This window comes from Branchiostoma belcheri, unplaced genomic scaffold (assembly GCF_001625305.1).
Source record: "Branchiostoma belcheri isolate BF01 breed outbred unplaced genomic scaffold, Haploidv18h27 scaffold5, whole genome shotgun sequence".
NCBI classification, from domain to species: Eukaryota; Metazoa; Chordata; class Leptocardii; order Amphioxiformes; family Branchiostomatidae; genus Branchiostoma; species Branchiostoma belcheri.
The window spans coordinates 4096294-4107889 of record NW_017804131.1 but is presented as its reverse complement, the minus strand read 5'-3'; positions in this window follow the sequence as shown (position 1 = coordinate 4107889).

Below are 11596 nucleotides of genomic sequence, written 5' to 3'. Positions count from 1 at the left end.
AATCCTGTGACATCCACCTGGTCAATGTACATCCCCTTCTAATTGTACGTCTAGACAGAATTCTATAACCCTAGGCCTGATGCAAGAAGTCACCATCAAAATGTCCATATGAAACCAATGGTTTCTAGCTTTTATCATAGAGCAATAAACGTACTAGTAGGTATGTCGACCAATTACGCAGTTCATGTGTACAGTGATATGCTAATCTGATGTTTATGATTGAAACTCATAATCATCTAGGTAGCTTATGTGTATGTAGGTAGCTTATGTGATGCTTGATATGATTATGTGAAAATTATGCAAATATGAATTTGATTTAATAATTTATGGGGAAATTCTATAAATCACCTGTATTCCATGATAGGACTACTGAAGCTTATGACAATGGTAATTGAGAACGAGAGACACACAGGCAGATATTGATTATGAAAATGAAGACTTAATTTGCATAATTAATGAGAAAATGTTATAATTCTGTAATCATAACTGCCTAGAATTTCATACTTATGAATTTCTGGTCGTATTTGCATAATCAGGGGGAATGATCCATAATTTGTCAGTCATAAAGATTAACATCATTTGGCAAAGGTATGAGATCGTGGAACTCTAGTTGTTATATGTATTATTACCCACGTTCTTCAATTATTCCACTAAAAATGTAAGAAGAGTCGTTGTGTCGTGCTAAAATCCTGTCAGTGTAGTTTCAGCGATAGACTAACGTCAAATGACGAATTGACGAGACTTTCGAGCTGCCCTTTTAGAAAGAGTTCTATCTCTTTATCATTGCAGCAGCTTTAGCGCCGTTATCCCAGGCTGTAAATGTTCCCCGCCTCCACGCAGCAATCATTCAGCCCAGAATCATTTGAGAAGTGTGACGAAAAGGCTTAGTCGATAACAGTTTATTTCATGCAGTTGATGGATCATCACTGGAACACCCGTTTTGCGCTCGGCGCGGGGTAATATCGGCAGCCTGCACTAAAGCACGGTGCGAAGCTACTCGCCTACTGCTAGGTAAGGCCACACTGACTTAATTTTATGGATGACATCCTCTGAAGACCCCCAAACTAGTGCACGCGGGCGAATAAAAAAAATTCCGGCCAAAAATAAAAATGATACTAAACCACAGGAATATAAAGCTGGTATTGTGGATTTGCGACAGTACATAGCGACGTATACGACAAGCTGGCACATGCTGGCTTTTTGCGGAATTTATGAATCGGCGCTGTATATGTATGTACCAATTTCTTGACTCGTGGAGCTTCGGTAGCCATCCGGCATCCTCCAAAGTTACCACCGACTCCGTATAATTTGTCGCTAACTACCATGGACTAGAGCCAGTCCAGAGACTCGGAGGACCTGACCTTTTTTTTTTTTTTGAGAACAGGCGAAAATCAATGCGCGCGTGGATGTCATCCATAAATTTAAGATGGTGTGGCCTAAGGAGAAATTAAAAAGCCGGTTGCAATGCAACAGAGTTTACTATTGACAGGCAAAAACGACAAGTTATCTACAGAAACCTTCAGAGAAATCGTGCAGATTTTGAAGCTGCAGGGAGATGAAGTTATAAATGAGAGGGAATAAGAAACGACGACTTGATTCATTTTCATTGATAGAATTTGTCTTGTTGCTATGGTCTTCCAGATCACCATCTAAGGCGGCTGTCGACATGTTAATCCCTTTGAAAATGGACCCATTACCCGGGTAAAGCCAGGATACATACAGGATACTTAGAGGCGAGGTTTCAGACAAGGATGACACGCACGTACATGAGTCAGCACTAGGAAAGTAATGCTGGTTTGCCGCTGAAGAAAGAGAAGCGACGTGGAACTCCGGGCAAGAGCGATCGGCAGATGTAACTGCACTTTTGTTCAAAGGAATATCAATACAAAACCGATGGAAAATTGATACTAGACATTACTGTTATAATGGCTATATATGTTACATAAACAGCGCCATTGGATTCGTCTTTACTCAAACATTGAATTTCTTAACTGACAAGAATTGAGGGCAGTACGTCTAGCTACCGTAATACATGTGTATTGTCATTTTCAATATGAACTTCAATCTTGCGCTTGACTGTCAATGGACTTTCAGTTATTACTACATTTGTTTAAGGATTGTTTGGAGACCCTGGTAGTTTATAATTTATTTTAAGGTTATTATTATAAGTTATTATTGTAAGGTTTGTAACTCTGGTAGCGTAGAAGATGAAATACATTTTGTACTTGATTGTACATTGTTTGATATTGAACGTGACACACTATTTAGAACAATCCACGTAGACAAACTGTATAAAGGTAGAACAAAAAAGAGGTATTCAGTCATCTCATGTCCACCAGTAATGACCATACAATAGAAAAACTTTGTGGATTTATCTCCAATTGCTTTAAAAAGAGAGAAGAAATCCTGAAGGCCTAGATAAGTTTATTCTCTAGTAGTTGTTAAGACTTTTACGTTATTATGTTACTCTGTTATCCTTGTATCCTATGTACCATGTTACTCAGTATGATGTACATGTAACATCACATTTTGATGTATGCATTTAGCCCCATGGGCATGAACATGCAAATAAAGATTCATTATTATACTTCCATATAATCATAACATTTGTTTAGACACTGGCTGACATATCAAGTTGACGTTCTTGATCGATAGTTTCTGTACCAATAACAGCCCCGGTAGGAAGAACAGGTCCAGTGAAGCAGTGGATTTTGTGGCGTCGGGTGGCGTAGTGGTAGATCATTCGACTGTGAACCAGGAGACCCGGGTTTGATCCCGAGTCGTACCCGGGACATGTCTGAACATGCGCACCGACGTTGTGTCCTTGGGAAAGGCACTTTACACGAATTTCCTCACTCCACCCAGGTGTGAATGGGTACCTAACTTCGGTTGGGGAAAGCCGTATTGAGGTCACATTGTGGCGCCGAATGGCAGTCGCACAGACCCTTGCGACAGTTCCACAAAACGTGGAACAAATATGTATCATGTGTATTATGTGTATCATTACGTATTACGTGTGTTATTATGGGTTCACCACACCACGAAGTGGTGTGGTGAAACCATATTGCTTTTTCTGGTGTTTCTTCTTCTCCTTCTCCTCCTGCCATTTTTTAAATGGATTCAGCTTCTTCATTTTAGGGCCTAAGGTCCTGAAATTTGGTATGGAGGTACAGTGGGCAAATACCCCTAGGAGTTTTTTAAATTTTTGTGATACAGGCTTTTAGAATGGTTTTATGTGAGTTTTTTGGCTGTGTTATAGCAAATGTATTACTGTGTTAGTGTGTCATGTTTACCACGTTTGGGTATGAGTCATCACAATGGAATGCAGGGTATCAACCAATAGGCATGCAGCTTTCCTCTATTCTTCTTGCTGATTGGCTGTTGGGATTTAACTTGATTAAACACCTGCACAGAGCATGGCTGTTGGGATTTAACTTGATTAACACCTGCACAGAGTATTTCCATACAGACAGTATGTCTGTATTCAAGTGTTTTGGTAGGTATTTCAAGCTTTCCTGCTCCAGCATTGGAATGCGGGGCATGAACGTTATTTTTATTTTGAAAATCAACAGTTTGCATTATGCAATTAAAAATCCTAACCAATAAAGTAGGGAATAGCTATCCAACTGTTGTTTTAGTCGTATGTTACTTCATATTATAGTTATATCAATGTAAATCATTGTTTTCCCTTGCGTTTCTCATTCTTTCCCTGCCATGTCGTAAAATGTGGTGAACCCATCGCTGTATTTGCTCCAAAGCAAATATTGGCCTTTCTAGTTACCATTTGTATCATCTGATTACTGTAAACCCTGCATCAATTCAGCACTATAAGGCTGCGATTGCACGGTTGAGGTTTGACCAATAAAGCAGGTGTTCTCATTGATCACACTACCTGGGAGGGTTGTTGGACAGGTACATCTGTTACACATTATTCTTTACCTGTTAGCGTGCCCTGGGGGATACGTGGCTACACAGGGGGTTCCACGGGCAGTCATTGATAATCAATATACCTCCATACCCTCCAGTACACCTGTCAGAAGAAAAGAATACACCTTTGTTATCGTCAATGTTTTCAGCTAGTTTGTGGTAGGGCAGAACTCGCGATCGAAGTTACATGTGGTTGTCCATGTACATGTAGTCAATATTCAAAATATTTACCACAAAGCTACAATGTGGTATACACGTATAGCAACTCAATACTGTTCCATATAAGTTATTATTTTACCGTATGATTTTGAAACACTTTACCAATATGTTATTTTTGTAATTAAGCTTCGTTGTACCTTTGTTTTCCTGTTTGTTATTTTAAGCTAATAAGTATATTTTGTAAATGTATATGTCCGCAGGGAACATTGAAAAACGCCCTTGCGGCGGCATGTTTTACCCTGGGTAAATAAATAAAAATGAAATGAAATACCTCTTGGTTCCTGAAGATTATGCGCAATCTCTGTGTAGTTAATACCCTTTCTATCTAATTATCTGGTCCCCCAACTTTGATGTGCATTATATTGCAACTTAATGTTATCCTCCAGAACTTACAACAAGACATGAAGCATAGGGTTCATAAGATACTTTCTGACTACGTAGATTTCAAATTAAGTACTCTGATTGTATGTAATAACGTGAAAGATATGGAGAAGTCTATTTTATTACATTCTTGATGGACAATTCACCCTGTCTTATTGGAGCCATGTTCGCTGTGTTACTGTCCATTTCCTCTTATTACCAGCTGTGTGGGAGTTTCTCCCAGGCCAGGCCGGACACCTCAGCCTTGACCTGAGCCCACTTCTCATTACTTTGGGTGTCGTTCTGCGGGGAACCTTACTAACGAAGCGATCTAATCTGTCCAGTCGTGTTGGTTCTATCGTCAGTATAATGGCAGCATTTGTCATTAGGCTGGGCCCTTTATCGTCCCCACGCCACCTGTGGATCCATCCCCCCGCCAGGACCAGCTCCACAAAAGCCCGCATCAAACTTACCCGTACCCCGCTGCAACGGTCGATGCTTCCTTATTGACTTTCATCCCCGCTATATAAGGTTATTGGAAGTCTCCAGAAAACTCAGGTTTGATATTTGAAGTCATACATTAAAGTATTCCCCTGATACAATGCCAGGATTATATTACCACACCAAGTACAGAAAACCTCCATCACTTCTCTGTGCTGGTAGATATGGGCGCATCAATTGTATCGAACCACATGACTTCCTCAATCTTCCACCATTTGTTACCGCTATACAGACTCGTTTAGCACGTGTTCTCGTTAAAGGCCCCAGACCGTTAGATGTTGACGGTAGATATGCAGGGTTCTGGCTTATCTGTGGACCGGCTGTGGTCACGGCAACATCTCTTCCATCGGAAATCAATAAAGCAACACGACCTTAACCCCGACTCATAACGTGTTAACCCGAGTGCCGGCCAACTTCTCCACAAATGTTAACCATCTCGGATCTTCAGTAATTACAGCACCGCTACATTCCACCGACCTTAATGAGACCTGCTCGCCCAGAAATTGCCTCCGACTGTAGATGACGCAGATGCTGAACAGAAGATCGTTGGATTCACAAAGATCGTAAGATAGCGCGATTACTTTCCTTAACGTTCAAGAACATAAAGTTGAGGTCTCTATAAAAACTCTAGTAAGTTTTATCCGTAATCCGTGGTCACTCCAGGATGACGCAGATGCTGAACTGATCCGTAATCCGTGGTCACTCCAGGATGACGCAGATGCTGAACTGAAGATCGTTGGATTCACAAAGATCGCAAGATAACGCGATTACTTTCCTCAGCGTCCAAGAACATGAAGCTGAGGTCTCTATAAAAACTTGAGTAAGTTTTATCACAAATCTTTCTTAAGGTCCCTCCACGATGCAGTGGATATGTCTGAAACTGAAGATCGTTGGATTCCAATGATCTTAAGATAACGCGAATACTTTTCTCAGTTTTCAAGAACATAAAGTTAAAGTCTCTATAAAAACTTTAGTAAGTTTTATCAGAAATCTTTCTTAAGGTCACCCCAGGATGCAGTGGATATGTCTGAAACTGAAGATCGTTGGATTCACAAAGATCGTAAGATAACGCGATTACTTTCCTCAACGTTCAAGAACATAAAGTTGAGGTCTCTATAAAAACTTTAGTAAGTTTTATCAGAAATCTTTCTTAAGGTCACCCCAGGATGCAGTGGATATATGTCTGAAACTGAAGACCGTTGGATTCACAAAGATCGTAAGATAACAGAATTACTTTCCTTAACGTTCAAGAACATAAAGTTGAGGTCTCTATAAAAACTTTAGTAAGTTTTATCAGAAATCTTTCTTAAGGTCACCCCAGGATGCAGTGGATATGTCTGAAACTGAAGATCGTTGGATTCACAAAGATCGTAAGATAACACGATTACTTTCCTCAACGTTCAAGAACATGAAGTTGAGGTCTCTATAAAAACTTTAGTAAGTTTTATCAGAAATCTTTCTTAAGGTCAGCCCAGGATGCAGTGCAGTAGTGGATATGTCTGAAACTGAAGATCGTTGGATTCACAAAGATCTTAAGATAACGCGATTACTTTTCTCAGTTTTCAAGAACATAAAGTCTCTATAAAAACTTTAGTAAGTTTTATCAGAAATCTTTCTTAAGGTCCCTCCAGGATGCAGTGGATATGTCTGAAACTGAAGATCGTTGGATTCACAAAGATCTTAAGATAACGCGATTACTTTTCTCAGTTTTCAAGAACATAAAGTTAAAGTCTCTATAAAAACTTGAGTAAGTTTTATCAGAAATCTTTCTTAAGGTCACTCCAAGATGCATTGGATATGTCTGAAACTGAAGATCGTTGGATTCACAAAGATCGTAAGATGACAGGATTACTTTCCTCAGCGTTCAAGAACATAAAGTTGAGGTCTCTATAAAAACTTGAGTAAGTTTTATCAGAATTCTTTCTTAAGGTCACCCCAGGATGCAGTGGATATGTCAGAAACTGAAGATCGTTGGATTCACAAAGATCGTAAGATAACGCGATTACTTTCCTCAACGTTCAAGAACATGAAGTTGAGGTCTCTATAAAAACTTTAGTAAGTTTTATCAGAAATCTTTCTTAAGGTCATCCCAGGATGTAGTGGATATGTCTGAAACTGAAGATCGTTGGATTCACAAAGATCTTAAGATAACGCGATTACTTTCCTTAACGTTCAAGAACATAAAGTTGAGGTCTCTATAAAAACTTTAGTAAGTTTTATCAGAAATCTTTCTTAAGGTCACCCCAGGATGCAGTGGATATGTCTGAAACTAAGGATCGTTGGATTCACAAAGATCGTAAGATAACACGATTAGTTTCCTCAACGTTCAAGAACACGAAGCTTCGAAGTTGAGGTCTCTATAAAAACTTTGGTAGGTTTTAACAAAAATCTTTCTTAAGGTCACCCCAGGATGTAGTGGATATGTCTGAAACTGAGGATCGATGGATTCACAAAGATCGTAAGATAACGCGATTACTTTCCTCAGCGTTCAAGAACATAAAGTTGAGGTCTCTATAAAAACTTTAGTAAGTTTTATCAGAAATCTTTCCTAAGGTCACCCCAGGATGCAGTGGATATGTCTGAAACTGAGGATCGTTGGATTCACAAAGATCTTAAGATAATGCGATTACTTTCCTCAGCGTTCAAGACCATGAAGTTGAGGTCTCTATAAAAAAAACAAGTTTTCTCAGAAATCTTTTTTTTTCGTAACCCCAGGATGCAGTGGATATGTCTGAAACTTAGAATCGTTGGATTCACAAAGATCGTAAGATAATGCGATTACTTTCCTCAGCGTTCAAGAACATGAAATTAAGATCATTATAAAAAAACTTCAACAAGTTTTCTCAGAAATCTTTTTTTTACCGTAACCTCAAGATCAATTGGATATGTTTGGAACTTTTGAAACTTTATAGTGTACTGATTGTTTTTCAAGAAGCGTGACCATAAACATGGTGGCTTCGTCCTGGTATAAATCCTGACATGATGAAATTATATATTTTTTTTATTATTGAATAAAACAATACAAATACAAGGACGAAGTGGGGCTGAACTCAAGTTATACAACTTATTTTACAGCCCCACTTAACATTTAACATAAATACAATAGTCATACAGATAGTCATAAACATAAAGTAGTACGCTGAAAACCAAACCCCTATACATACAGCAATATATCAACAAGAAAAGTATTATATGATTTATATGTTACAAACAAAACGGAGTATGCTATGTAACAAAGAAACGTTTAGTGCCGCTTATAAAAGCTTGGGTAAATAACATAATTTTTTCATTGTACTCAGCAGAGGGTATCGCAAATTTTCCCCTGAGTACAAGATGGAGCCTGGCACTTTCAGAAAGGGCATCTAAATCAATCAAAGGACCGAAAAGGTTGTTAAGAAAATCAGCTGTTAACTGAGTAAACAAAAGGCAGTGTAATATAAAATGAGAAATAGATTCGAAATTATATATTAGGGACTGTGAACACCATACAGACATTTGTGATGCAGATATCGAGTTATTAAACGTTTTAGAAGATCCTTTAGAAAGGCTTATATAAATTATTGATTTTACTAAAAACATTCCCACAGAGGGTGTATCTGATACATTAATCCTATAGGCGATTCAATTATCACTGATTCCATCACAACAATTTAAACAGCATCGCAGTTGTATTTCTGCCTGTAGGCGTTTTCTTCTAATCAATTCTCATGGCCTGTACTTGTTCTTATCGAAAGCCAATGGCCATATGATATACACGGCACTTCAGTACTTTATCTCCGATAGAATCACGACTTTGTTACATTACCCGTATTAAGTCATCCCTTTTACCAATAACCTTAAGTCGACGCCAATAACCAGGCGTCGTTACGGCTGGCATTCAATTTCTCACCGCGCTAATTTCAGTCGTTTTATTGTCTTTATTAATTCTCGTCCGCCCGCCGCCGCCATACGCCTTCCTTATTACATTTTGGCCGTGTTTAAGTGAAGTCACCCAAGGCGCTTTACATGTGGTTTACCCCGAAGCCGGTTTCAAGTGGCTCCATCTGAACGCTCCGAAATCACATTCAAAGCGCCTCGATCCCAAGCCACTTCTAGAGGTGGTTTCGAATCGGTTTTCCCGCATCGCGATTTGCGTCTGAACGCAATGTGATTTCAATGTAACTTTGCCTGGTCGTGGATTACGGGGTGATATTTCTTTATTTATATGCAATACCAACTTTTACGTGGCAGCAACTTAAAGAGCAGTAATGGTCAAATAATGTGTCCGTTCTAGGGCGAGCTTCACTGCCTCTGGCGGAACCACGTCGGCATTCGGCCGAGATACGCTGGGAGGGGGGCATCAGCAAGCAGGTCGTTGACCTCTGACATTAATAACACGCCACCTTGCGTGTTATCATCAAAAAACAATAAATGTAGCTCAAGCGAATTGTGATCGGACACGGTTTCACAGGAGTGTGTGGCACGTGGACCAGATGTGAGGAATGTGAGTTACACGAATCGCGGTTTGGGTGACTTCACTTAAACACGGCCTTTGTCCCGAAAGCTTGTCGGCGCCCGGGTTCGCTGTTAAAATCCAATTATCAGGTGGAAGCTCCGAGCATCCCCGTTCCTCCGTCATTTCCGCGATCAGATCCAATAACCGCGCTGTGCAGGACTAATTACTGTCCTGATTAGTGACGACGCTGTTTTTCAGACCATGTTGGCGCCCATGTCGTCTTTACTAATGAAGTTCGTATCCAGCCAGTGCGGATGCTAATAACTATCTATGATCCAGTCAGTGGGACGGGCTGCTCGACCGTGATTTGCTGCTTTATCAGATTGCGATTTGTGGGTAGAGCCGGTGAGCTGGTGCCGCCTGGAGTTATAGGTTTTTTTCTGGTAAGGCCACAGCAAGTAATTTTTATGGATGACATCAGCACGCGGGTTAACTTCCGCCTGATTTTGGAAGAAAAAAAAAACAAGACATTTTGTTGCCCTCTGCAAGCGGTCAACATGTGGAAAATGGGCAAAGATGTCTGTTGACATGCCGGAACGTGGATGGTAGATAAATATGCAGAGAAGAGACAAGACAAGGCTCTGATTTATTGTTTTGTCTTTTACTTTCATTTGTTAATTAAGCATTTCATTCCCTTCATATGTGATGTTAACTGAATCAAAGTCATTTGTACAGTGATTGAAAACTTTTATTTTTCAGTGACAAAAGGGTGCTGTAATAGTTGGCAGTAAGCTTTTAAAATGTAGTAACGTTGTTTTTTCCCCCGGCCTTTTTTCACCCTACGGCATTAGATGTGGAGTCTGCGGAGGATGTGATCCATAAAGTTTACTTGCTGTGGCCTACGCAGAGATTCACGACTGTACAAGATCACGGTCAGGCCGGCATGCCACACATATATTTTCGTAATATTGCCTCAATGTGTCATCAGAGAAATGCCACAGTTGACCAGCCTGTTAGTCCTAATTTACAGTAGTTCCATCTCGTTGCTACCATGTATGTCCAACTACTGGTATGAATAGTTGCTTATGATGGAAAAGTTTCGCGGGATGTCACAATTGACACGTACGTGACTATAAAAAGACACATAGCGTTAATGCACTGTATCTGACTATTGCCAATCTGGATGTAGTGTTACAAGTTTCCACGAGACATTTATGGGGATTATATGCTACCATATACAAATGTGCTGTGTGAACTTTCCAGAAATGAGAGCCAGAGGACCAAATATCATGTTTCTTTTTGTTTCTCTAGCTGGCCTTGTGACTTAATTTAAGTTGAAAAGGACACAGGAACATACCATAGATATCAATATGTCAAGCCCCCATAATAGGAAGTGTAGTAGTAGAAGTTTTTCCAGACAGTAGTTGTCTGTTTCTTATAGTTGTACTGTATCACATTTGACTCTGTATAAGCCATTAGCCTCTGGGCATGATTTCAAATATATCTAATAATACTATAATATGTAGCTGTCAGTGGTCTGTTGTTGCGAATGATTTTTGGACGACAAGGTCAGTGCTTACGCCTTAAAACATCAAAATAATGAAGTCTCAATTTTTCTGCAATTTTCGGTTGCTCGTCGGGTCTGCCACACACTTTGCCCCCTAAAAAGCTGGGACCTTGGGTCATGTCACTAATGGGGCACTTTCGTGCACGTACATCCACACATAGCCTTACATCATCCAGCAGTACGCTCACAAACCTATCATTACTGCCCATATCCATGGCACAGGGACATCTTTAGTGCCGCAATCTTCGAGCCTGCCAGCCCAGCATTAGACACTGCTGCTGTGCTTTTACACACCGATGTTTTGTTGCCGTAATCATCCTACATGAATAAAAGATGGGTCATAAAAAAGAGTGTCACCCATCTCACGGTGGTCAAATCTGGGCTGCAAAGTTCCCACATTTCATAGAATCCGAACTGTGTTCGATCGTGTTCGATCTGGGCAATTCGAATCGAACCCGCGTTCCATTTCGGGGTCACCTGCGGTCATTTACAATAAAGCGGCAAAACAAGCCCTTCTGCCTGAGTGCCTCGCAATAGATAAAAAAACAACACTTTCCTATAGATACAAACAGTTTTCTGGACAGTAC